We start from the raw sequence: 27,129 nt of genomic DNA, 5'->3' as shown, positions 1-27,129 counted from the left end.
CCACCACCTGCTGACCAATGCCCACCCGGTTCACAAGCACTTGCTGGCCCCCAACCCTGACAGCTTCCCACTTTTAGAGTTCTGTGTGATGTCACATGGCAGAGAACATCTCTCTGGCCAGTTCAGGCCAGCAGGCCTCCTTCTGCCCCCTACCAGCTTCTGGTGCACCACCAGCACGCTCACTCTCAGGGCACAATCAGAAGCAGAAATGGCCCTGGCTCTGTGCAGCACCGCTCAGCAACAACTCACTAGTCACTGTTCTAAACGTGCTTTTCCTCCTAAAGGCCAAACAAACCATCATATCAGCCACTACAAAGCAAGTCAGCTCCATTCACACCAAAAACAGGACAATCAGCAACACAGAAACGTCTTACAAAAACCAGCTGTAAGCCAGCATCAGCACATCCAGTTGGAATGCAGCTCCTCATTCATGGCACACAGCAGTTACAGCACCACCTGCTATTTGTGCCCTTATGCTCCTACCAATGCTGCTGATTCGCCCCTGCGACCTCAGAGAGAGGAAGGGGGACCCGTCCCCTTCTTTTACTGTACCCTGATGGCTGGCACCGCTGTGGCAGGGAACAGATCCGGATGAGAAGAGCTTCCCCAGACGCTGCTCACCATGACTGCCCTCGTTTCACACGGACACAGGGACCTGAAGCTGTCCTTCAGCTGCAGGTGTAGAAGGCTTTAAGAGCAACACTGATCCTCAATGCATCTCTACAACAGAATAATAACTTTGCACAAAAGAGTGAAGCTCAGACTCTTTCAGACTTCTCAGCAGACTTTATTGGTTTCTGTCACCAGGCATTCAACTCCAGGAAATACATGAGCAAAGGGAAATTCCACGTTGCTTTGAATCTTCTATTATCTGATATCCATAATCCTGACATGTTCCAGAACCATTCATTTACACTTTATGTTCTGAAAAGAACCAAACCAAACCAACCAAACCAAACAAAACAAAAAAAATACAGAGGAAGAGTGCATGAAAGCAGATGTATGAACATGAGAGCTTCAATATTAGAAAATTTTCTTCTCCTTTTTCACTTAACGCTTAGGAGCAATAGCACTATCACAATTAGATATCACGTCTCAGTAATCCCAGCATGCATCCACCTCCAAATGTAACAACATTTAAATATGAACACATGAATAAAGTACTGCATCAGAGGAGATTGTCCTTGACTTCTCACACAGCACATCTCTGCTTCCCTGGCGATTTTTGGTACAATGTTGGTGCCTCCTTCATTTCAATTGGAAGAGATCAGCCCACGAGGACCGAGATGCTTCTCCTTCTCCTCCCTTACTGATGGCTGAGCCAGGGGCTTTGATCCAAACTGGCATTCTCCTCTGCTGCCCTGGCACCCGTGCCTTCAGAGACGGGAGCTCCGCCCTGCAAAGAACACAGTGCAGGGCTGACATGGGGCCGTTAACGGCAAGCAGGTGTCAGCGAGAAACTGGGAAGGCTCATCTGAACCGATGTGAATGGGACACCACTCTTCCTGCCCAAAGGCAAAGAAAGAGGAGGGTGGAGACACAGCTCTCGGACCCAAGCAGGACAACATTAAAACCCCGTAATGAACCCCTTAGCCCCTTAGCAAAGCCTTGCATATCGACTTCAGAAAACCAGAAATATTTTTGGATCAAGAAGAGGGGAGCAGACACTAACGGTTCCCTCAAGAACAAATACCGTGCTTTAAAGACAACGGTAAAAAGAGGATAAAGGACGTGAGAACTCAGATAGCAACGGAGGGGAAACTGACTCCGAGGTGACAGCAGTTATGCCGTCGCCGATGCCGTGCAGGAGAAACGCGACGCCACCCATCACCGCCACGGCCTCGCCGCAGCTCCCCGCCGTCGCACAGCCGCACTCGGGGCCGAACCCTCCCTCGCAGCCTCCGTCCCCGCCTCCCTCCGTGCCCCGCACCGCGCTGCCCCCGCGCTCCCCCTCGGCCCCCGCGCGGGGCTCCGCTCCCTCACCTGCACGGCCCAGTCGCCTTCTTCTTGGCCGAGGCCGGCCGAGCACAGCGAGCTCCGCCGCTCGGCCGCGCCGTGCGGCAGCCCGGCGGGGAAGCAGGGCAAGAGCGGCCCGAGGAAGCGGAACTCGCTGTCGACGGTGCCGGCGGCGAGGCGGACGTCGTAGACGTAGCTGCGGGGCAGGGAGCCGGCGCCGCTGTCGGCGGCGGAGCGCGGGAAGGCGGGCAAGGGCCCCGGCTCGCCCCGCCGGGCCCGCCGCACGTGGGCGGCCACGGCGGCCGCCGCGCCGGCCACGAAGAGCGCGGACACGCAGGCCAAGCAGACGCTGAGGTACAGGGTGAGGCGGCCGTCGGGCTCGGCGGCCGGCGCCTCTTCGCTCGCCCGCAGGCGGCCTTCGGAGAAGCCGTCGGCCAGGGCGACGGCCAGCGTGGCGCTGGCGGAGCGCGGCGGCCGCCCGCGGTCCCGCACCAGCACCACCAGCCTGTGCCGGGCCGCGTCGCGCTCGCCCACGGCCCGCGCCGTGCGCACCTCGCCGCTGTGCAGCCCCACGCGGAACAGCCCCGGCTCCGTCGCCTTGGCCAGCTCGTAGCACAGCCACGCGTTCTGCCCCGCGTCCGCGTCCACCGCCACCACCTTGGCCACCAGGTAGCCCGCCCGCGCCCGCCGCGGCACCAGCTCGCCCAGCGCCGCGCCGCCGTCGGCCGGCGGGTGCAGCACCACGGGCGCGTTGTCGTTCTCGTCCCGCACCAGCACCCGCAGCAGCGCCGTGGCGCTCCGCGGCGGCGAGCCCCCGTCGCCGGCGACCACCGTCACCTCCACGGCGCGCACCTGCTCGTAGTCCAGCGGCCGCACCACGGACACGGCCCCGCTCTCGGCGTCCACCGACACGGCGGGCCGCTCCTCGCCCTCCTCCCGCACCAGCGCGTACCTCACGCGCCCGTTCGCGCCCGCGTCCGCGTCCGTCGCCTTCACGCTGCCGATCCGCACCGCGCCCGCCTCGTTCTCGCTCACCCACATGCTGTACGCCGCCTGCGTGAAGCGAGGCGCGTTGTCGTTCACGTCGCCGACCCGCACCCGCACGCTCTCGCGAGCGCTCAGCCGCGCCCGGCCCCGGTCCGTGGCCACGATGCTCACGTTGTACTCGGCCGCCGTCTCCCTGTCCAGGGCCGCGCTGGTGCGCAGCTCGTAGTGGTCGGCGAACGCGGCCGTCAGGCTGAACGGCACGTCGCCCTCGACGGCGCACTCCGTCCGCCCGTTGTCGCCGGAGTCGCGGTCCCGCACGCTCAGCAGGGCCACCACGGTGCGCGGCGGGGCGTCCTCGGGGATGGACGCGCTCACCGAGCTCAGCTCGATCTCCGGCGCGTTGTCGTTCACGTCCAGCACCTCCACGTGCACTTTGCAGTGCGCAGACAGACCGCCGCCGTCCGTGGCTCTCACCAGGAGCTCGTGGGATTTTGCCTCCTCATAATCTACGTTACCGAAAACCTCTATCTCCCCGTTCTCAGCGTTTAAATCAAAGAGCTCTCGGGATCCTTCCGATGTCTGTGTGAACTCGTACCGCACTTTGCCGTTGGTTCCTTCGTCGGGATCCGCGGCCGACACCCGCACCACCAGCTGCCCCGGGGGGCTGTTCTCGGCCACGCGCACCTCGTACACCTCCCGCGAGAACACCGGCATGTTGTCGTTGGCATCCAGCACCACCACCCGCACCTCAGCCGTGCCCGACCTGGGCGGCGAGCCCCCGTCCGTGGCCTTGAGCACCAAATGCAGCTCCCGCTGCTCCTCGCGGTCCAAAGGACTCTCAAGGACGAGCTCCGCGTATTTGCCTACATCTTTCCCTGTTTTTAGAGCTAGGGAGAAATATTTGTTCGGGGACAGGCTGTAATTCTGCAAACCGTTAATGCCAACGTCTTTATCCCGTGCTGCTTCCACCGGGAACCGTGACCCGGGAGCTGTCGTTTCGGGTATCTCCAGAACCACCTCCTTCTGCGGGAACACGGGGGAGTTGTCGTTCACGTCGCGAAGCTCCACCTCCCCGCGGATCAGCTGCACCGGGTTCTCAAAGAAAAGCTTGAAGAAGAGCGCGCAGCTCTCGCTGTGCGGACAGATCCGCTCTCGGTCCAGCGTCTCCGTGACCGTCAGGACGCCGCTGTGCGGATCGAGGCGGAAATGCTGCTCGCTCCCCTCGGACACCACGCGCGCCTTGCGAGCCGCCAGCTGGCTCGGAGAAAGCCCCAGGTCCCGGGCGACGTTGCCCACCCACGAGTCCCTCGCCATTTCCTCCGACATGGAATAGCGCAGCGTCTCGGCCCCGCTCTCCCACACGCAAACGCACACGAGCCACAGCACCACTCGCCTCTGGCCGCCGCCGCTCCGGCTCCCGCTCGCCGTCCCTCTCCGCCACGGCCGGCCTTTCCCGGCGCCCTCCATGCCTCGCCGCCTCGCTCGCCGGCCCCGACGCGCCGCGCTGCCGCTCGCCGGCCCCAAGCCGCCGCACTTTGACAGCGCCTCGGCCCCGAAGCCCCCCAGCGCCCGGCTCCGTGCCCCGCCGCCCTTCCCGAGCGGCTCGCACGGCTCTTCTGCGCGCCTGCGCCTGAAAGCGCGCTGCGGCCACAGGGAGCTGCCGCTCCGTGGACAACATCCCCACCCAGCGGCGCGACGCCGAATTGCTCCTTCTCCGCCTTCACACCAACGCTGGCGATGCTGAAGGAGTTGGAGGTTCGAATCTCTTCTCCTTCAAATTCGATCCGAAAGGCGCTCTGTTTAAATAACCACCCCGTTTGACATCTTGGTAGAACTTCCTGTGTCTCCACTGCGAAAGCTTTTGCTCCCTGCTGAGTGGAATTTACGGCATGTTATGTCTTTTCAGTGTACTGAAAAGTCACATTTTCTTTATTTTCTCTTCTTTTTTACCAGCTTGTTGGGAAGGGTGGTGGTTTGGACACATAGGAGCATTGAATGATTGAACTGGTGTGAGACTTCTTACAGGGAAAGATGTTTCAGGCAAGTGATTCACCATCACCCCATCTTGCCATCACACTAGAATGATATTTCTGCTCTAGCACTGAATGCTGATATTGTTTTCTTCACACTGTGTATCACACCTCACCCAAAGCTGCTAGGGCTCTAATGCTTTCCTGTTTGATAGAGTGTGGCTGATGCCAAGGGGAGCATCCCTCTGCAATATGAGAAATAGTGCCCACATGGGAAGTGCCTGAGCACTCAGAGTTAGCACTCAGCTGCGTTCATGTTTATGCATTGTGAACTCCATTGGGGTCCTTTAACAGCAGCTGGGACCCCCAGTCTCACAGATATGTGCAGAAGGGAAGGAATGTGAAGAGTCAATCACGCTCTTGTTTGTAAGTTCATGTAAGTATTGGAAAGCCACAATGTGACTCTTCTCTAGGCTGAACAAGCCAGTCTGCCTCAGCATTTCTTCACAGCAGAGCTGCTTCAACCTCCTTATGTCCTCTTGTCTCGCTCCATTCACTCCATGTCACTGCTGGTGGGCACAAACCAGGACACAGTATTCTGGTGGATCCTCATGAGTGCAAAGCAGAAGGGGACAAGCAACTCCATCACCCTGCTTGCCATGTCTCTTCTGATGGAACCCACAATATAGTTGGTCATATGGGTGGCAAACACACAGTTATGGCTCATGTCAAGATCTTGGTGCACCTGAAACTCGGAGTCTCCACAGGGCTGCTCTCAGTTACTTCTCCCAGACTGTAATCATACTCAGGAAGAACCTGACCAAAGTCCAAGTCCACCTCATGGACATGTTGAACATCATTTGATTCATGTGGACTCACTTCCCAAGTTTGTCCAGGTCCTTTGAATCCATCCCTACCATCTCTTGCATGAAGTGTACCTCTCAGCTAAGTGTCATCTGCAGACTTGCTGATGGTGCATCTGATCCCACTGTCTCAATTCATTGATTGAGATGTTGGAGAGCATTAGTCCCAGGACAGACCCCAGGGGAACACCACTCTTCACCAGTTTCCACCTGGACGTAGTGCTCTTGACCACAGTCCTGTGGCTGTGACCATCCAACCAATTCAATTCCTTATCCACTGAACAGCTCATCCTTCAGATCCACACCTCTCCAACTTTGAGATTAGGAGGTTGTGTGGGACCATGTCAAAAGCCTTGCACAAGTCCAACTGGATGACATCACTTACTCATCCTTCATCCACTTCTGATTATCTTCATGTCCTCCTCTTGTCTACAGCATTGGGTCAGAGTTCCATTGCTTCTACCATTACGCTGTTTCTTTGTGAAGCCTCTGCTGTGAGCTCCCAGAAGAGTGGTGCCAAGGGGAGCATCCCTCTGCAACCAGGCAAACAGCGCCCACATGGGAAGTACCTGAGCACTCAGAGTTAGCGCTCAGCTGTGTTCACGTTGATCATTTGTGAATCCCACTGTGGTCCTTTTAACAGCAGTTGTGACCCCCGGTCTCACAGGTATCAGCAGAAGGGAAGGGATTATAAAGTCAATCTCCCTCCTGTTTGTAAGCTCATTCATGTCCTGGAAACCACAATGTGATCTTCCTCTAGGCTCAACAATCAGTCTGCCTCAGTTTTCCTTCATAGCGGAGGTGCCCTGATTTTCTGATCATCTTCATACCTCCTCTGCTTTTGTTCCATTCGTTCCTTGCCAGTGTTGGTGGGCACCAACCGGGACAAAATATTCCAGGTGGGTCCTCATAAGAGCAAAGCAGAGGAGGACAATCACCTCCCTCACCCTGCTAGCCACCTCTCTTTTCATGGAGACCACAGTACAGTTGCTCATCTCTGCTGCAAGCATGCATGTCTGGCTCGTCTCTGTGCACCTGAAACTTCAAGTCCTTCTCCACAGGGCTGCTGTCAGTTACTTCTCTCCCAGACTGTAATCACACTTGGAAAGGACCTGACCCAAGTCCAAGGCCACCTCGTGGACGTGTGGAACCTCATTCAATTCCCATGGACTCACTTCTCAAGCTGTTCCAGGTCCTCTGGAGAGCATCCCCACCATCTCTTGCATCAACTGCACTACGCACACCAGTGTCATCTGCAAAACTGCTGAGGGTGCACTTGATCCCGCTCTCTCAATCCATTGATAGAGATGTTGAAGAGCGCCGGTCCCCACACAGACCTCTAGGGGGACACCACTCATCACTGCTTTCCACCCGCACATAACGCTCTTGACCACGATTCTATCGCTGTGAGCATCCAACCAATTCCGTATGCACTGAACAGCCCAGCCTTCAGATCCATACCTCTCCAACTCACCCGTAAGGACGTTGTGTGGGACCATGTCAAAAGCCCTGCGCAAGTCCAACTGCATGACAGCACTCACTCTTCATTTGTCCAATGCTGCTGTTACTCCACCATAGAAGGACACCAGATTGCTCAGACAGGATCTGCCCTTGTTGAAGCAACGCTGGCTGTGTCACATCACCTTCTCTTTTTGCAAGTGGCTTAACATGGCTTCTGAGAGGATGTGTTCCCTGATCTTCCCCGGCACAGACATGAGGCTCCTGGGTCTGGAGTTTCCCAGCTCTTCCTAATGGCTAAGACCCTTGACCATCCTTTTCTGTCTAACTCTTGTAAACAGCTTGAGGCTCTTAATTGTAGCGTTCCCGTTGTGTGAATCTTCTCACCATATTTCCATGAGAACAAATAGGTTGATTTGTTGTAATTTTCAATGCTGTGGTTTCCAGCTCTGGCTTATTTCCCATGATGCATGCATTGGGATACAGGATATTCAGTTCGCGATTCGAATCTCCTTTTCTCTTGCACACACAAGCCTGAAAGTGAAATGGAAATACTCGCCGCGTTTGGCAGCAGGCTTACTGCCTGCTCACAGAGTTCTGCTCTGGGTATCACTTCTCAGGTCTCCCCATCAAACTTTTTTCCTCCGTGCTGTGTGGCATTTGCAAAATATTTTGTCATTTCCATTGGTGCTGTTGTCGTATTTTCTTCTTTTTCTCTTATTTTTAATTAGCACAGTAATTAACAAGAGAGGCGAACAGACACATAGCATTTCTGAGTGTGATAATTGGTGCCAGAGAGCTTGCATGGAAAGGGTGTGTGATCCTTCCCAGCACGTTTCTATGATAACAATTAGTCACTAGCTTTATAGCCTTCTCAGCTGGGATTTACAGCTCCTCCTTATTTCCCATGATGGACACACTGGGATAGAGCAACTTCAGATGGGCTTCAAGCTGCATTAGCTTTTGGAGGACTCTCCCTACTTCCTGTCGAACAGCTCTGAGGGAGAAGAATGCTACCAGTGCTCCCAATCCCTTCATCGTGCTCCCAAGGGATATGAGTTCTCTTTATGTTTTGTAGTCCTCTTGGTGCATCCTTAATGACACCACATGAAATGCAGGATGGAGTACTTCTCCAGCTTTACCAGGCGTGGGAGCTTCTTCTTGTTATTGCAAAGGCAGGTCCCCAGACTCACTCAGATGCAGCCACTGTTGCGCTTTCCTCTTAAATCAGTTTTGTCTGGATGCATGATAGTCTAAATAGTATCACAGATTAAGTCAGTTTCTGTCTTTCCCTTCCTTCCATGCACTGCATGCATCTGTCCACCCATCCATCCATTTGGGATTGTTACCATCTCTCTTGTCACTACTGACATCAGCAACACAGAAAGGTCCAGTGAAAACTGTCATAGGCCAAGCAGACATAACTGGGAATACAGCTTGCAGTGGAATTACCAGGTCACAGCCTGACCCAGTGGCTGAGCACCAGGTGAGAAGGCATCGCTAACCCTGGGATCCTAGGGGCAAGCAATGTACCTGAGGGACTGGAAGGAGTGGAGCCTCTCCTTGCCCCCTCCTCACCCTCTTCCCCCTCATGCAAGGGGTTGCAGACAGGGGAGTAGCATCTCTTTAGACGCAGATTGAGTCCCTTTGAGTCATCACCAGTCACTAGAAGAGGTGAGCCAGTTTTCCTTCTTTTTTACCTGCTGTTGCTTTTCTTTACCTCTGTTGCTCTCTTCATGTGATGGAACTTGAACTCCTCCATGTGCTGCCAATATCTCTTTTCTAGGTGGAGCGTAGCAGGCCTCTGATTCTCAGTATCCCAGAGCCTAAGGGTATACAGAAAGAAAAAGGATGACCTCGAGCCTCCCACAGAGCTTTCTGACAGATTCTTCAGGCTGGGCTTTTTTCCTTATCTGCAGTGCAGTGTACTTTTTTTATGTCTTGTCCTGGCCCATGAACCACCTCCCTGTTTCATTTGCTCAGAGGTTTGTCATTGCTCAGACCCCGATTTGAAGTCATCCTTCTTCTGGGTCAGTTGACAGAGAGGACTTGCAATCAGACTGAAATGCAGAATGTGCACTCTTGAGAAAATGGAAACTTTTAAGAAAGCTTGCGTTTCTTTTTTGCCAGTTGGTGGAAACACAGCTTTTGTTTTGTTGATCAGATGATGTCCATCTTGCCTTTTTATTCCTCAAAAAATGGATCTCCTACGCAGGGAACAAACGGCTTACAGGAGAATTTGGATTCTTTTCCTATGTTTCTCAAAACCTTCCTCTGCTCTTTTGTCCCACTCAATGATGCCATCAATGTAGTGCAGGTGTTCAGGAGCTTCTTTCTGTTCCAGTGCAGTTTAAATCATTCCTTTGGAAACGGTAGGGACGTGTATCCAGCCCTGGGGCAATCCATACCAGGTGCACTTCTCCCAGTCTGCATACGTATCTGGGGGTTACTCCAGTGCAGGTGTCAAACCTTGCAATTTGCAATCTTGAACCTCATTAGGTTCACACAGGCTCACCCTTCAAGTTTGTTGAGGTCCCTCTGGATGGTGTCACTTCCTTCTAATGTGTCAACCTCACTGCTCAGCTTGGGGCCGTCGGCAAACTTGCTCAGGGTGCACTTGAGCTCATCATTGATGTCACTGATGAAGATGCTGAAGAGCTCTGGTCTTAACACTGACTGCTCATCACTGGCTTCCATCTGGACACAGGGCTGTTCAGCACAACCCTCTGTCTATGGCTTTCCAACCAATTCATTATCCACCATATCGTCCTCCACACAAATCCATACCTCTCCAATGTGGAGAGAAGGATGTGGTAGAGCACCATGAGAAAGGCCTTGCACAAGTCCACAGGGATGACAGCACTTACGCTTCCTTTGTCTCATGATGCTGTTCCTGCACCACAAAAGTACATTCAACTCACAAGGGCTCGCTGTTCAAGCTTGTCCAGGTCCCTTTGGAAGGCAACCCTTCCTTCTATTGTATCAACTGCACCACTGAAATAAATGTTACCAGCTATCTTGCTGAGGGTGCATTTCATCCCACTGTCTAGATCCATTGACAAGGATTTTGAGGAGCACTGGTTCCAACACAGACCCCAGGGGACACCACTTGTCACTGGCCTCCACCTGACATGGAGCTCTTGACCACAATCCTATTTCTGTAAGCATTCAGCCTTATCCACTGGATAGTCCACCACTCAAATGCGCATCTCTTCAACATACAGATAAAGTTGTTGTGTGGGACCATGTCAAAGTCCTTGCACAACTCCACATGGATGACATCACTTATGCATCCTCTGTCTAATGATGCTGTTCCTGCACCATAGAAGTACACTAGGTGGATCAGACAGGATCTGCCCACACTGAAGCAACACTGGATGTGATGAATCCCCTCCTTTTCTTGCATGTGTCTTAACATGGCTTCCAGAAGAATCTGTGGCTCAATCTTCCCCAGCACAGACATGAGGCTCATGGGTCTGTCGTTTCCCAAGCCTTCTGAGAAGGCAACACCCTCGCCCATCCTTCCCTGCATAACTCTTGTAAACAGCATGTATCTCTTCATCGCAGAATTCCAGTTGTGTGAAGCTTCTCACCACATTTCCATGAGAACATATGCACAATATTTTTCTACTTTTCCATGTTGTGGTTTCCAGCTCTGGCTTACTTCCCACGATGCATGCATTGGGATACAGGAACTTCAGATGGGCTTTCAGATGTGCTGCCTTCCTCGATGTCTCTCCCTCTCTCTTTTAGAACAGCCTTGCAGGAAGAGAACACTGCCTGTGCTTCCAATGCCCTCAGTATCCCTCCAAGAGATATGAATTCTCTTGATTTTTTTGTAGTCTGCTCATTGCAACCTCATTAACTCTATTTGAATAATAAGGATAGAGCAGTTCTCCAGCATCTACAGCAGCGTCCTCTTGTTATTGCAAAGTCAGGCCTACAACTTCATTCAGATACAGACACTGTTGTGCTTTCCTCTTCCATTCCTTTTGCTTGGAAGCATGAGAGTAACTGAAAGTTGAAACAGCATCAGAAATCAAGACAGTTTTCCATCTTTCCCTTCCTTCCATCCCTCCTCCCTTCCTCCTTTCCATGCAACAAATCCATCTAACCATCCAGGCGTTTGGGATAGTTACCATCTCTCAAGTTAATACTGACATTTGCAACACATAAACTACAAATAAAACAACCATGGGCCAGGTATATGAGTAGACAAAATTGGGAATACGGCTCCTCATTCATGCCGTGCAAAATGACAGTGACACCTGGGATCCTGGGATCCATCTGCTTATGCTCCTGATTGGCCCTTGGCTCCTCAGGGAGAGGCAGGTGGACCCATGACTTTGCTTACTGTAACCTCATCTTAGGTTCTAATATGGCTGAGAACAGATCCAGGCACAGAAGAGCTTCCAATGATACTTCCCACTCTGACTGCGCTCAGTGCACAACAGACATGTTGCTGTTCACCTTCAGGTGCAGAAGTGTATGAAAGGAAAAAGGAGCTCACTGAGCTATAAATAAGACACCCCTATGCTGCCAGTCCAGAGCTACCTGAACCACTTCAGCCCTAGCAGATTTATGCACCTGCTGGTTATTTCCATGACATTCCATGGCATAGCTCTTAGGTATGTGAGCATCACAGAGAATGTACTTCTGTAATCATGTTCTCTACATGGGCAGCAATACCTTTACACAGTGCAGCAGACATGAGGGGGATGCCTCTGTGCTGCCAGTTACTCTGCTTGTATGGTTGCAACCACTCCCAGGGAGTATTTTCCACCATTCCTGATTAAGTGCAGAGATAAAGCACTGAGCACTTTTCTCATTCAGCAGTATCCAAAACCAGCAGGATTCATATTGCCTCTGTGCATTGGCTCCATTCACCCTCTCCTTCCATGGTTTCTGCAACTTGTCATGAAGGACTCAATGCTCCACCAAATGCTCCTGCATGAACAGGAGAAATATGGCTATTATCTCCTGTATGGATTCTGACAATAAGTCGACATTTGCAGTCACTTTATCATCCCATGTACAGGGGCAAACTGATACTGACACAGATGGTTCCCTGGTACAGCCAGAAGACTTGTCACAGAGACTGAAGAAAATACGGGGCATGATTTGAAGTGGGAGTCACTTCAAGGCCTCCAGCAGGACTTGCAGCAACTGTAGGGCTTGTCGAGGGACTTGGAGCAGCCACAGAGTGTGTTGAGTGGGTTGGAGCAGCCACAGGACTTATCCCAGGGAAGGAAAAACCTCAGGGCTGTCACATGAGTTGGAGCTACTAAAGCAGCTTTTGCCAGGGTTGCTGAAACCACATGGCAAATAATGAGAGCTGGAGCAACTGCAGAGAGCGTTGAGAAGTGCTGCATTTGCAGGGCCTGTGTCTGTGCTGGAGCAACCACAAGGCCTCTAATGGGTGTTGAAGAAGCAGCAGGGTTTATTGCTAGGAATGCAGAGACTCCGTGGCCTGTTTTGAGGACTGGTGAAACAACAGGGCCTGCAGAAGGATTTGAGGCAACCACAGGCTGTGATGGAGGAGCTGGAGCAACTGCAGGGCAGATAGCAGGGCTGCAGTAACTACAGGCCTGTGGCGGCAGTTGGAGCAGCCACAGAGCACGGAGCAGGGCTTGGAGCCACCACAGCAACTGGCACAGGCCTCAAAGCAACCACAGGCACTGCAGGGAGGGCTGAAGAAACTGCAGGGCCTATCTGAACATTCTGAACAAGTCCAACCAACCCCTGGGCAAGGACCCGTGTCCCCCTTTGGGATCGGTGATACCCATTGACAGCCCTCATACCAGGTGCTGAGCAGACCATCCCATGACCAAACAACCCCAAATGTTTCCGTTTGTACCATCCTCTCAGCCAGGTGTTTGTAAGGTTGGTTTTCATGCTCCTCTCAGTGTCCTTCCCTGCCACCACAGCAACACAGGCAAATACTGCTTGTATGCCACCACCTGCTGACCAATGCCCACCCGGTTCACAAGCACTTGCTGGCTCCCAACCCTGACAGCTCCCCACTTTTAGAGTTCGGTGTGATGTCACATGGCAGAGAACATCTCTCTGGCCAGTTCAGGCCAGCAGGCCTCCTTCTGCCCCCTACCAGCTTCTGGTGCACCACCAGCACGCTCACTCTCAGGGCACAATCAGAAGCAGAAATGGCCCTGGCTCTGTGCAGCACTGCTCAGCAGCAACTCACTAGTCACTGTTCTAAACGTGCTTTTCCTCCTAAAGGCCAAACAAACCATCATATCAGCCACTACAAAGCAAGTCAGCTCCATTCACACCAAAAACAGGACAATCAGCAACACAGAAACGTCTTACAAAAACCAGCTGTAAGCCAGCATCAGCACATCCAGTTGGAATGCAGCTCCTCATTCATGGCTGTATAATCAACAGATATCAAGATGTTATAATCACAATATAATCAAGAGAGTTAGGCAAAGTAGTCAAAGATAACAAAAGAGAATAAAATGGAAGGCTTACCCTTCGGCTGGGCTCACCACAAAACACCAATAGAGGCGATCTCCAGAAGAGATCCTTCCCTACTGGTAGCCAGATCTTAAATAGGTCTAGGAGGGGTGGAGCCTGGCTCCTCATTCATGGCACACAGCAGTTACAGCACCACCTGCTATTTGTGCCCTTATGCTCCTACCAATGCTGCTGATTCGCCCCTACGACCTCAGAGAGAGGAAGGGGGACCCGTCCCCTTCTTTTACTGTACCCTGATGGCTGGCACCGCTGTGGCAGGGAACAGATCCGGATGAGAAGAGCTTCCCCAGACGCTGCTCACCATGACTGCCCTCATTTCACACGGACACAGGGACCTGAAGCTGTCCTTCAGCTTCCGGTGTAGAAGGCTTTAAGAGCAACACTGATCCTCAATGCATCTCTACAACAGAATAATAACTTTGCACATAAGAATGAAGCTCAGACTCTTTCAGACTTCTCAGCAGACTTTATTGGTTTCTGTCCCCAGGCATTCAACTCCAGGAAATACATGAGCAAAGGGAAATTCCACATTGCTTTGAATCTTCTATTATCTAATATTCCATAATCCTGACATGTTCCAGAACCATTCATTTACACTTAACTCTGCGAAAAGAATGAAATCAACCAACCAACTAACCAAACCAAACAAAAAAACCAACAGAGAAAAAGTGCATAAAAACAGATGTATGAACATGAAAGCTTCAGTATTAGAAAATTTTTCTTCTCCTTATTCACTTAATGCTTAGGAGCAATAGCACTATCACAATTAGATATCACGCCTCAGTAATCCCAGCATGCATCCACCTCCAAATGTAACAACATTTAAATATGAACACGTGAATAAAGTACTGCATCAGAGGAGATTGTCCTTGACTTCTCACACAGCACATCTCTGCTTCCCTGGCGATTTTTGGTACAATGTTGGTGCCTCCTTCATTTCAATTGGAAGAGATCAGCCCACGAGGACCGAGATGCTTCTCCTTCTCCTCCCTTACTGATGGCTGAGCCAGGGGCTTTGATCCAAACTGGCATTCTCCTCTGCTGCCCTGGCACCCGTGCCTTCAGAGACGGGAGCTCCGCCCTGCAAAGAACACAGTGCAGGGCTGACATGGGGCCGTTAACGGCAAGCAGGTGTCAGCGAGAAACTGGGAAGGCTCATCTGAACCGATGTGAATGGGAGACCACTCTTCCCTGCCCAGAGGCAAAGAAAGAGGAGGGTGGAGACACAGCTCTCGGACCCAAGCAGGACAACATTAAAACCCCGTAATGAACCTCTTAGCCCCTTAGCAAAGCCTTGCATATCGACTTCAGAAAACTGCAAATTTTTTTTTGGATCAAGAAGAGGGGAGCAGACACTAACGGTTCCCTCAAGAACAAATACCGTGCTTTAAAGACAACGGTAAAAAGAGGATAAAGGATGGGGGAACTCAGACAGCAACGGAGGGGAAACTGACTCCGAGGTGATAGCAGTTATGCCGTCGCCGATGCCGTGCAGGAGAAACGCGACGCCACCCATCACCGCCACGGCCTCGCCGCAGCTCCCCGCCGTCGCACAGCCGCACTCGGGGCCGAACCCTCCCTCGCAGCCTCCGTCCCCGCCTCCCTCCGTGCCCCGCACCGCGCTGCCCCCGCGCTCCCCCTCGGCCCCCGCGCGGGGCTCCGCTCCCTCACCTGCACGGCCCAGTCGCCTTCTTCTTGGCCGAGGCCGGCCGAGCACAGCGAGCTCCGCCGCTCGGCCGCGCCGTGCGGCAGCCCGGCGGGGAAGCAGGGCAAGAGCGGCCCGAGGAAGCGGAACTCGCTGTCGACGGTGCCGGCGGCGAGGCGGACGTCGTAGACGTAGCTGCGGGGCAGGGAGCCGGCGCCGCTGTCGGCGGCGGAGCGCGGGAAGGCGGGCAAGGGCCCCGGCTCGCCCCGCCGGGCCCGCCGCACGTGGGCGGCCACGGCGGCCGCCGCGCCGGCCACGAAGAGCGCGGACACGCAGGCCAAGCAGACGCTGAGGTACAGGGTGAGGCGGCCGTCGGGCTCGGCGGCCGGCGCCTCTTCGCTCGCCCGCAGGCGGCCTTCGGAGAAGCCGTCGGCCAGGGCGACGGCCAGCGTGGCGCTGGCGGAGCGCGGCGGCCGCCCGCGGTCCCGCACCAGCACCACCAGCCTGTGCCGGGCCGCGTCGCGCTCGCCCACGGCCCGCGCCGTGCGCACCTCGCCGCTGTGCAGCCCCACGCGGAACAGCCCCGGCTCCGTCGCCTTGGCCAGCTCGTAGCACAGCCACGCGTTCTGCCCCGCGTCCGCGTCCACCGCCACCACCTTGGCCACCAGGTAGCCCGCCCGCGCCCGCCGCGGCACCAGCTCGCCCAGCGCCGCGCCGCCGTCGGCCGGCGGGTGCAGCACCACGGGCGCGTTGTCGTTCTCGTCCCGCACCAGCACCCGCAGCAGCGCCGTGGCGCTCCGCGGCGGCGAGCCCCCGTCGCCGGCGACCACCGTCACCTCCACGGCGCGCACCTGCTCGTAGTCCAGCGGCCGCACCACGGACACGGCCCCGCTCTCGGCGTCCACCGACACGGCGGGCCGCTCCTCGCCCTCCTCCCGCACCAGCGCGTACCTCACGCGCCCGTTCGCGCCCGCGTCCGCGTCCGTCGCCTTCACGCTGCCGATCCGCACCGCGCCCGCCTCGTTCTCGCTCACCCACATGCTGTACGCCGCCTGCGTGAAGCGAGGCGCGTTGTCGTTCACGTCGCCGACCCGCACCCGCACGCTCTCGCGAGCGCTCAGCCGCGCCCGGCCCCGGTCCGTGGCCACGATGCTCACGTTGTACTCGGCCGCCGTCTCCCTGTCCAGGGCCGCGCTGGTGCGCAGCTCGTAGTGGTCGGCGAACGCGGCCGTCAGGCTGAACGGCACGTCGCCCTCGACGGCGCACTCCGTCCGCCCGTTGTCGCCGGAGTCGCGGTCCCGCACGCTCAGCAGGGCCACCACGGTGCGCGGCGGGGCGTCCTCGGGGATGGACGCGCTCACCGAGCTCAGCTCGATCTCCGGCGCGTTGTCGTTCACGTCCAGCACCTCCACGTGCACTTTGCAGTGCGCAGACAGACCGCCGCCGTCACTGGCTGTCACTACCAGCTTGTGGGTTTTGCGTTCCTCGAAATCCAGATTGCCGATGATCCGAATGTCCCCGTTATCAGGATTCAGATCGAAGAGTAGCATGGTCTGATCTGACATCTCACTGAACATGTACCGCACTTTGCCGTTGGTTCCTTCGTCGGGATCGGCGGCCGACACCCGCACCACCAGCTGCCCCGGGGGGCTGTTCTCGGCCACGCGCACCTCGTACACCTCCCGCGAGAACACCGGCATGTTGTCGTTGGCATCCAGCACCACCACCCGCACCTCAGCCGTGCCCGACCTGGGCGGCGAGCCCCCGTCCGTGGCCGTGAGCACCAAATGCAGCTCCCGCTGCTCCTCGCGGTCCAAAGGACTCTCAAGGACGAGCTCCGCGTATTTGAATGAATCCTCTCCTGTTTCAACTATGGAAAAATGCGAGTTCGGAGACAAGCTGTAATACTGCAAACCGTTCATCCCAACATCCCTGTCCCGGGCTTTTCCTAGGAGGAAGCGAGACCCAGGAGCTGCGGTTTCGGGTATCTCCAGAACCACCTCCTTCTGCGGGAACACGGGGGAGTTGTCGTTCACGTCGCGAAGCTCCACCTCCCCGCGGATCAGCTGCACCGGGTTCTCAAAGAAAAGCTTGAAGAAGAGCGCGCAGCTCTCGCTGTGCGGACAGATCCGCTCTCGGTCCAGCGTCTCCGTGACCGTCAGGACGCCGCTGTGCGGATCGAGGCGGAAATGCTGCTCGCTCCCCTCGGACACCACGCGCGCCTTGCGAGCCGCCAGCTGGCTCGGAGAAAGCCCCAGGTCCCGGGCGACGTTGCCCACCCACGAGTCCCTCGCCATTTCCTCCGACACGGAATAGCGCAGCGTCTCGGCCCCGCTCTCCCACACGCAAACGCACACGAGCCACAGCACCACTCGCCTCTGGCCGCCGCCGCTCCGGCTCCCGCTCGCCGTCCCTCTCCGCCACGGCCGGCCTTTCCCGGCGCCCTCCATGCCTCGCCGCCTCGCTCGCCGGCCCCGACGCGCCGCGCTGCCGCTCGCCGACCCCAAGCCGCCGCACTTTGACAGCGCCTCGGCCCCGAAGCCCCCCAGCGCCCGGCTCCGTGCCCCGCCGCCCTTCCCGAGCGGCTCGCACGGCTCTTCTGCGCGCCTGCGCCTGAAAGCGCGCTGCGGCCACAGGGAGCTGCCGCTCCGTGGACAACATCCCCACCCAGCGGCGCGACGCCGAATTGCTCCTTCTCCGCCTTCCCACCAGTTCCCGGTTCCAATCTCCTTTCCTCCTGCACACGCGATCCCAAATCTCAATGTAAATACTCGCCGCGTTTGGCAGCAGGCTTGTTGCCCTCACACGCACTGCTGCTCTGGGTATCACTTCTCAGGTCTCCGCGGCGAATTCATTTCCTCCGTTCTGTTTGGTCTTTGCAAAGTATTTTCTCACTGCTATTCAGTTCATTGTCGTACTTTCCTCATTTTCCTTTTTCTTTCTTTTCGTTTTCTTTTAATCCCTTATGGTAATTAACATTATAGTAATTAACATTATCTGTTATAATAATTAACAGAGCAGTCCTGACACAGAGTGGTACGGAATGGGAGAATAGCCGCCAGAGAGCTTACACAGAACTGTAGGCAAATGATTCACCATCAAATGATTCACCATGACTCCACCATGCTGTCATGCTCAAGTCATAATACTCTTCCAGGACAGAATGCTGATCCTGTTTCCTTCACAGTGTGTATATCAGCACGCCTTATGGTTCCAGGCTTCTAACGCTTTCCTGTTTGAAAGTCAGCTTTCTTCCCTGACATGACAAACATGTCCTACCTTGTGCCTATTCTGAAGTGTGGCATCACACAACAATGCTCTCTGATCTCCTAGGACACCGAAGGGGCTGTACACTTTGCTGCAACCCTGGCATCAGTGATTCACTTGCCTAAACCTTGTCAACAAGCAAGAATCTCCTCATCAAGGCATCCTGAGCAGGGCGAGATTGATTCACAGATTCATAGAGGTGCTCTGATTTTCTGATCATCTTCATACCTCCTCTGCTTTTGTTTCATTCGTTCCATGCCAGTGTTGGTGGGCACCAACCGGGACAAAATATTCCAGGTGGGTCCTCATAAGAGCAAAGCAGAGGAGGACAATCACCTCCCTCACCCTGCTAGCCACCTCTCTTTTCATGGAGACCACAGTACAGTTGCTCATCTCTGCTGCAAGCATGCATGTCTGGCTCGTCTCTGTGCACCTGAAACTTCAAGTCCTTCTCCACAGGGCTGCTGTCAGTTACTTCTCTCCCAGACTGTAATCACACTCGGAAAGGACCTGACCCAAGTCCAAGGCCACCTCGTGGACGTGTGGAACCTCATTCAATTCCCATGGACTCACTTCTCAAGCTGTTCCAGGTCCTCTGGAGAGCATCCCCACCATCTCTTGCATCAACTGCACTACGCACACCAGTGTCATCTGCAAAACTGCTGAGGGTGCACTTGATCCCGCTCTCTCAATCCATTGATAGAGATGTTGAAGAGCGCCGGTCCCCACACAGACCTCTAGGGGGACACCACTCATCACTGCTTTCCACCCGCACATAACGCTCTTGACCACAATTCTATCGCTGTGAGCATCCAACCAATTCCGTATGCACTGAACAGCCCAGCCTCCAGATCCATACCTCTCCAACTCACCCGTAAGGACGTTGTGTGGGACCATGTCAAAAGCCCTGCGCAAGTCCAACTGCATGACAGCACTCACTCTTCATTTGTCCAATGCTGCTGTTACTCCACCATAGAAGGACACCAGATTGCTCAGACAGGATCTGCCCTTGTTGAAGCAACGCTGGCTGTGTCAAATCACCTTCTTTTCTGGTCTTAACATGGCTTCTGAGAGGATGTGTTCCCTGATCTTCCCCGGCACAGACATGAGGCTCCTGGGTCTGGAGTTTCCCAGCTCTTCCTAATGGCTAAGACCCTTGACCATCCTTTTCTGTCTAACTCTTGTAAACAGCTTGTGGCTCTTAATTGTAGTGTTCCCGTTGTGTGAATCTTCTCACCACATTTCCATGAGAACAAATAGGTTGATTTGTTGTAATTTTCAATGCTGTGGTTTCCAGCTCTGGCTTATTTCCCATGATGCATGCATTGGGATACAGGAACTTCAGATGTGCTTCAAGATGTGCTGCCTTCCTCGATGTTCCTCCGTCTCTCTTTTAGAACAGCCTTGAGGGAAGATAACATGGCCTCTGCTCCCAATCCCTTCAGCATCCTCCCAAGGGATATGAGTTCTCTTGATTATTTGTAGTCAGCTCACTGAAACCTCATTAACTCGATCTGAAAGAGCAGAATAGAGTAGTTCCCCAGCTTTACCAGGTATGGGAGCTTCTTGTTTGCAAAGTCAGACCCACAACTTCGCTCAGATACACACATTGTTGTGCTTTCCTCTTCCATTCCTTTGGCTCTACAGGCTAAGTAGCATCAGAATCCAACTCAGTTTTTTATCTTTCCCTTCCTCCCAACCATCCAGCCATCCACAAGGTATTGTCAGCAGCTCTCAAGTTACTATTCTTACTAGCAACCCAGGAACTTCTACTAATAACAACCATGGGCCAAGTGCTTCAGTAGACAAAATGGGGAATAGAGCTTGAAGAGGATCAGCCAGGTCACATCCTGAACCAATGGTTGAGCACCAGGTGAGAAGGTGGGGCCAATTCAGGGAGCTCTGCTGCAAGCAATGCACCTGGAAGTCTTGGAGCATTGATCCACACCTGCTCACCCTCATTTCAGGGTTCACAGATGAGGGAATGACATCTCTTGGAATACAGATTGCACTCCTTTTGATCAATCACCAGTCATTGGAAGGATGAGAATTTTTTTTTCTTTTTTTTTTTTTTTTTTTGGCTGCTATTGCTCCATTATGTTTCTATCCTCGAAGAAGGCACTGTCATCACCTTATTTTCCATTGATGCATCCTCATTCCTGTCATGTAACACTGACAGTGACACCTGGGATCCATTTGTTTATACTCCAGATTGCCTTTAGCACCTCAGGCAGAGGAGAGGACCCATAACCTTCCTTATGGTAACCTCACCTGTGGTGCCTGTATAGCCAGGAACACATCCAGGCAAAGAAGAGCTTCTGAAGACACTTCCCACTCTCACTGCCCTCTGTTCACAAATGACACTTTGCTGTTCACCTTTAGGTGTACAAGGGTGTGAAAGGAAAATCAGGCACTTTGGGCTGTAAATAACACACCTGTATGTCACCTGCGCAGAGCTATCAGAACCACTTTAATCCTAGCAGCTTTATCCACCTGCTGGTTGTTGAGATGTTGTTCAGTGGTTTGACTCTTGGGAATGTGAGCATCTTACAGAATGTACTTCTGTAATCATGTTCTCCACGTGGGTAGCAGTAACTTTTCACAATGCAGCAGACTTGAGGGATTTGCCTCAGCACTGCCTGAATAGCACTGATCAGTGGACAGTAGGGATAGGCCAAGGCCCAGCTCTGATTGCTGTCTCTCTACAGTTGCCAGAGTGATGGCGTATCTGCTGCAAACAGTTTGCCAATTCGTCCGGATCCTGAACTTGTTTGGTGTGGAGCTCCAGAGCACCGACAGTGCCCAATCTTCTGGGGACCAGCTGGTATCCTCCCACACAGCCTGACACTCACAAAGCACTGTGTCAGGGCACATCTCTGTGTTGTATTAATAAGGAGCTGGTTAAACATAGACAAAACCAGAAACAGATACAGGACATGCTGCAGTAGGATCGGGCTGGTTTGAACATCCCAAAGACATTTAACACTCTCAAGAGCCATAGTAATTTGGCCAAAAGATAACAGGTAGGTGAAGGACAAAGAAGTGTGAGGACATGGAGGAAAACATGGCCTGTTCACACTCCCATAGCCTGGCTTTCTAAAGACACAAAGGAAAATGTGTAATTCTTCATAGCGTCTGAGAGATGGTTCCCTATGTACGAAGATGATGACAGTGTGCAGTACAAACACCAGCTGAGTCTCCTGAGCAGTAACTTCAACACATCAGAACTTGATGTTACATGTAACAGCAAAATCTTCATCATCTTCTTCCAGCCCCCTAAGATGGTAAACAGCACAACAGGGAACAGAAATAGCAACCAAGGTGAGAAATGTAATCACTTCTAGAAAACACTCCAAAAGACTTCCAAAAATAATTGAAAAGCTAACATGGTGCCCACAAGCTAATAAACTAATAACACACATATAAGAATTCTGCAATTGTGTTTTCAATACACTCGAATAAGACCTGTGTTATCTCAGCCCTTCAGGCCATGTGTTGGACACCAAAAACAGTGCTGTAGTATAACCTGACAGCAGTTCTGCACCACACGTTCATTATTCACCACCCTCTTCCAACAGGATGCGGGAGAGAGTCAGAATACAAGAATGAAAGTAGAACACAGGAGAAAAACTGAAAAGATGTAGAGGTGGAGGTATGGAGATAGAAGTACAGAGAGAGGTAGAGATACTGAGAACCACGTAGATGTAGTCATAGATACACTGAGATAGAGATAAGGGACACAGAGACAGACAAAAGAAGAGATGCAGAACCACCTTGAGATATAAAGAATTAGGAATCAATGCACCACCACCTGCTGACCAATGCCCATCCGGTTCACAAGCACTTGCTGGCCCCCAACCCTGACAGCTCCCCACTTTTAGAGTTCGGTGTGATGTCACATGGCAGAGAACATCTCTCTGGCCAGTTCAGGCCAGCAGGCCTCCTTCTGCCCCCTACCAGCTTCTGGTGCACCACCAGCACGCTCACTCTCAGGGCACAATCAGAAGCAGAAATGGCCCTGGCTCTGTGCAGCACCGCTCAGCAACAACTCACTAGTCACTGTTCTAAACGTGCTTTTCCTCCTAAAGGCCAAACCAACCATCATATCAGCCACTACAAAGCAAGTCAGCTCCATTCACACCAAAAACAGGACAATCAGCAACACAGAAACGTCTTACAAAAACCAGCTGTAAGCCAGCATCAGCACATCCAGTTGGAATGCAGCTCCTCATTCATGGCACACAGCAGTTACAGCACCACCTGCTATTTGTGCCCTTATGCTCCTACCAATGCTGCTGATTCGCCCCTACGACCTCAGAGAGAGGAAGGGGGACCCGTCCCCTTCTTTTACTGTACCCTGATGGCTGGCACCGCTGTGGCAGGGAACAGATCCGGATGAGAAGAGCTTCCCCAGACGCTGCTCACCATGACTGCCCTCGTTTCACACGGACACAGGGACCTGAAGCTGTCCTTCAGCTGCAGGTGTAGAAGGCTTTAAGAGCAACACTGATCCTCAATGCATCTCTCCAACAGAATAATAACTTTGCACAAAAGAGTGAAGCTCAGACTCTTTCAGACTTCTCAGCAGACTTTATTGGTTTCTGTCCCCAGGCATTCAACTCCAGGAAATACATGAGCAAAGGGAAATTCCACATTGCTTTGAATCTTCTATTATCTAATATTCCATAATCCTGACATGTTCCAGAATCATTCATTTTGACTTTACTTTGGGAAAAGAACCAAACCAAACCAAACCAACAACCAAAACTAAAACAGAGAAATAGTGCATAAAAGCAGATGTATGAACATGAGAGCTTCAATATAAGAAAATTTCCTTCTCCTTTTTCACTTAACACTTAGGAGCAATAGCACTATCACAATTAGATATCACGTCTCAGTGATCCCAGCATGCATCCACTTCCAAACGAAACAAAAATTCAAAATGAACACGTGAATAAAGTACTGCATCAGAGGAGATTGTCCTTGACTTCTCACACAGCACATCTCTGCTTCCCTGGCGATTTTTGGTACAACGTTGGTGCCTCCTTCATTTCAGTTGGAAGAGATCAGCCCACGAGGACCGAGATGCTTCTCCTTCTCCTCCCTTACTGATGGCTGAGCCAGGGGCTTTGATCCAAACTGGCATTCTCCTCTGCTGCCCTGGCACCCGTGCCTTCAGAGACGGGAGCTCCGCCCTGCAAAGAACACAGTGCAGGGCTGACATGGGGCCGTTAACGCTAAGCAAGAAAACATTTAAACCCTGTAACGAGCCCTACAGACCTACTAAGGCCCTGCTTAAAGACCTCAGAAAAGCATAACTGGAAATCTTATTGGGATCAGGAAGAGAAGAGCAGACACTAACGATTCCTTCATGAACAAATACCGTGCTCTAAAGACAACGGTAAAAAGAGGGTAAGAGATGGGGGAACTCTGACAGCAACGGAGGGGAAACTGACTCCGAGGTGACAGCAGTTATGCCGTCGCCGATGCCGTGCAGGAGAAACGCGACGCCACCCATCACCGCCACGGCCTCGCCGCAGCTCCCCGCCGTCGCACAGCCGCACTCGGGGCCGAACCCTCCCTCGCAGCCTCCGTCCCCGCCTCCCTCCGTGCCCCGCACCGCGCTGCCCCCGCGCTCCCCCTCGGCCCCCGCGCGGGGCTCCGCTCCCTCACCTGCACGGCCCAGTCGCCTTCTTCTTGGCCGAGGCCGGCCGAGCACAGCGAGCTCCGCCGCTCGGCCGCGCCGTGCGGCAGCCCGGCGGGGAAGCAGGGCAAGAGCGGCCCGAGGAAGCGGAACTCGCTGTCGACGGTGCCGGCGGCGAGGCGGACGTCGTAGACGTAGCTGCGGGGCAGGGAGCCGGCGCCGCTGTCGGCGGCGGAGCGCGGGAAGGCGGGCAAGGGCCCCGGCTCGCCCCGCCGGGCCCGCCGCACGTGGGCGGCCACGGCGGCCGCCGCGCCGGCCACGAAGAGCGCGGACACGCAGGCCAAGCAGACGCTGAGGTACAGGGTGAGGCGGCCGTCGGGCTCGGCGGCCGGCGCCTCTTCGCTCGCCCGCAGGCGGCCTTCGGAGAAGCCGTCGGCCAGGGCGACGGCCAGCGTGGCGCTGGCGGAGCGCGGCGGCCGCCCGCGGTCCCGCACCAGCACCACCAGCCTGTGCCGGGCCGCGTCGCGCTCGCCCACGGCCCGCGCCGTGCGCACCTCGCCGCTGTGCAGCCCCACGCGGAACAGCCCCGGCTCCGTCGCCTTGGCCAGCTCGTAGCACAGCCACGCGTTCTGCCCCGCGTCCGCGTCCACCGCCACCACCTTGGCCACCAGGTAGCCCGCCCGCGCCCGCCGCGGCACCAGCTCGCCCAGCGCCGCGCCGCCGTCGGCCGGCGGGTGCAGCACCACGGGCGCGTTGTCGTTCTCGTCCCGCACCAGCACCCGCAGCAGCGCCGTGGCGCTCCGCGGCGGCGAGCCCCCGTCGCCGGCGACCACCGTCACCTCCACGGCGCGCACCTGCTCGTAGTCCAGCGGCCGCACCACGGACACGGCCCCGCTCTCGGCGTCCACCGACACGGCGGGCCGCTCCTCGCCCTCCTCCCGCACCAGCGCGTACCTCACGCGCCCGTTCGCGCCCGCGTCCGCGTCCGTCGCCTTCACGCTGCCGATCCGCACCGCGCCCGCCTCGTTCTCGCTCACCCACATGCTGTACGCCGCCTGCGTGAAGCGAGGCGCGTTGTCGTTCACGTCGCCGACCCGCACCCGCACGCTCTCGCGAGCGCTCAGCCGCGCCCGGCCCCGGTCCGTGGCCACGATGCTCACGTTGTACTCGGCCGCCGTCTCCCTGTCCAGGGCCGCGCTGGTGCGCAGCTCGTAGTGGTCGGCGAACGCGGCCGTCAGGCTGAACGGCACGTCGCCCTCGACGGCGCACTCCGTCCGCCCGTTGTCGCCGGAGTCGCGGTCCCGCACGCTCAGCAGGGCCACCACGGTGCGCGGCGGGGCGTCCTCGGGGATGGACGCGCTCACCGAGCTCAGCTCGATCTCCGGCGCGTTGTCGTTCACGTCCAGCACCTCCACGTGCACTTTGGTGTAAGCATAGAAACCCCCGCCGTCGCTGGCTCTCACCACGAGCTGGTGAGTCTTTGCTTCTTCAAAATCCAGATTACCCGAGACCCGAATCTCCCCCGTCTCCGGATTCAGATTAAAGGGCTCTCGGGATCCCTCCAATGCCTGGGTAAAGGCATACCGCACTTTGCCGTTGGTTCCTTCGTCGGGATCCGCGGCCGACACCCGCACCACCAGCTGCCCCGGGGGGCTGTTCTCGGCCACGCGCACCTCGTACACCTCCCGCGAGAACACCGGCATGTTGTCGTTGATATCCAGCACCACCACCCGCACCTCAGCCGTGCCCGACCTGGGCGGCGAGCCCCCGTCCGTGGCCGTGAGCACCAAATGCAGCTCCCGCCTCTCCTCGCGGTCCAAAGGCTTCTCAAGGACGAGCTCCGCGTATTTGACTGCACTTTCTCCTTTCTGGACTGCAAGGGAGAAATGCGAGTTTGGGGACAGAGTGTAATTCTGCAAGCCGTTCAGCCCGACGTCCTTATCCCGCGCTTCTTCTAAGCGGAATCGAGACCCAAGAGATGCCGTTTCGGGTATCTCCAGAACCACCTCCTTCTGCGGGAACACGGGGTAGTTGTCGTTCACGTCACGAAGCTCCACCTCCCCGCGGATCAGCTGCACCGGGTTCTCAAAGAAAAGCTTGAAGAAGAGCGCGCAGCTCTCGCTGTGCGGACAGATCCGCTCTCGGTCCAGCGTCTCCGTGACCGTCAGGACGCCGCTGTGCGGATCGAGGCGGAAATGCTGCTCGCTCCCCTCGGACACCACGCGCGCCTTGCGAGCCGCCAGCTGGCTCGGAGAAAGCCCCAGGTCCCGGGCGACGTTGCCCACCCACGAGTCCCTCGCCATTTCCTCCGACACGGAATAGCGCAGCGTCTCGGCCCCGCTCTCCCACACGCAAACGCACACGAGCCACAGCACCACTCGCCTCTGGCCGCCGCCGCTCCGGCTCCCGCTCGCCGTCCCTCTCCGCCACGGCCGGCCTTTCCCGGCGCCCTCCATGCCTCGCCGCCTCGCTCGCCGACCCCAAGCCGCCGCATTTTGACAGCGCCTCGGCCCCGAAGCCCCCCAGCGCCCGGCTCCGTGCCCCGCCGCCCTTCCCGAGCGGCTCGCACGGCTCTTCTGCGCGCCTGCGCCTGAAAGCGCGCTGCGGCCACAGGGAGCTGCCGCTCCGTGGACAACATCCCCACCCAGCGGCGCGACGCCGAATTGCTTCCCACCGGCGCTGTCGATGCGGATGGAGTTGGAGGTTCGAATCTTCTTTCTCCAAATTCGATCCGATAGGGGCTGTGTTAAATAACCACCGCGTTTGGCATCTTTGTATCACTTCTCAGGTCTCCACTGCGAAATCTTTTGCTCCCTGCTGTGTGGAATTTACAGAATGTTATAT

At 55.2% G+C, this 27,129-nt stretch overlaps 3 pseudogenes across 3 annotated transcripts; all 3 read right to left on the bottom strand.

Annotated features, from left to right (window-relative positions):
• Positions 1-1,306: 1,306 nt before the first annotated feature.
• Positions 1,307-4,621, bottom strand: LOC306951841 (protocadherin beta-15-like; annotated as a pseudogene). Its single transcript has 2 exons — positions 1,984-4,621; positions 1,307-1,396 (listed from the first exon to the last, which is right to left on the bottom strand). The product of its transcript is annotated as a protocadherin beta-15-like (transcript).
• Positions 4,622-14,720: 10,099 nt separating this feature from the next.
• LOC306951844 (protocadherin beta-15-like) lies at positions 14,721-18,035 on the bottom strand (annotated as a pseudogene). Its single transcript has 2 exons — positions 15,401-18,035; positions 14,721-14,810 (listed from the first exon to the last, which is right to left on the bottom strand). The product of its transcript is annotated as a protocadherin beta-15-like (transcript).
• A 5,711-nt stretch (positions 18,036-23,746) lies between these two features.
• On the bottom strand, positions 23,747-26,923 carry LOC306951849 (protocadherin beta-15-like; annotated as a pseudogene). Its single transcript has 2 exons — positions 24,315-26,923; positions 23,747-23,836 (listed from the first exon to the last, which is right to left on the bottom strand). The product of its transcript is annotated as a protocadherin beta-15-like (transcript).
• Between the last annotated feature and the right edge of the window lie 206 nt (positions 26,924-27,129).

The sequence above is a fragment of the Tetrao urogallus genome (assembly GCF_951394365.1).
Source record: "Tetrao urogallus genome assembly, chromosome: 14".
NCBI classification, from domain to species: Eukaryota; Metazoa; Chordata; class Aves; order Galliformes; family Phasianidae; genus Tetrao; species Tetrao urogallus.
Note: the sequence above shows the minus strand (reverse complement) of the source record. Positions and strands in the feature narration are given on the sequence as shown.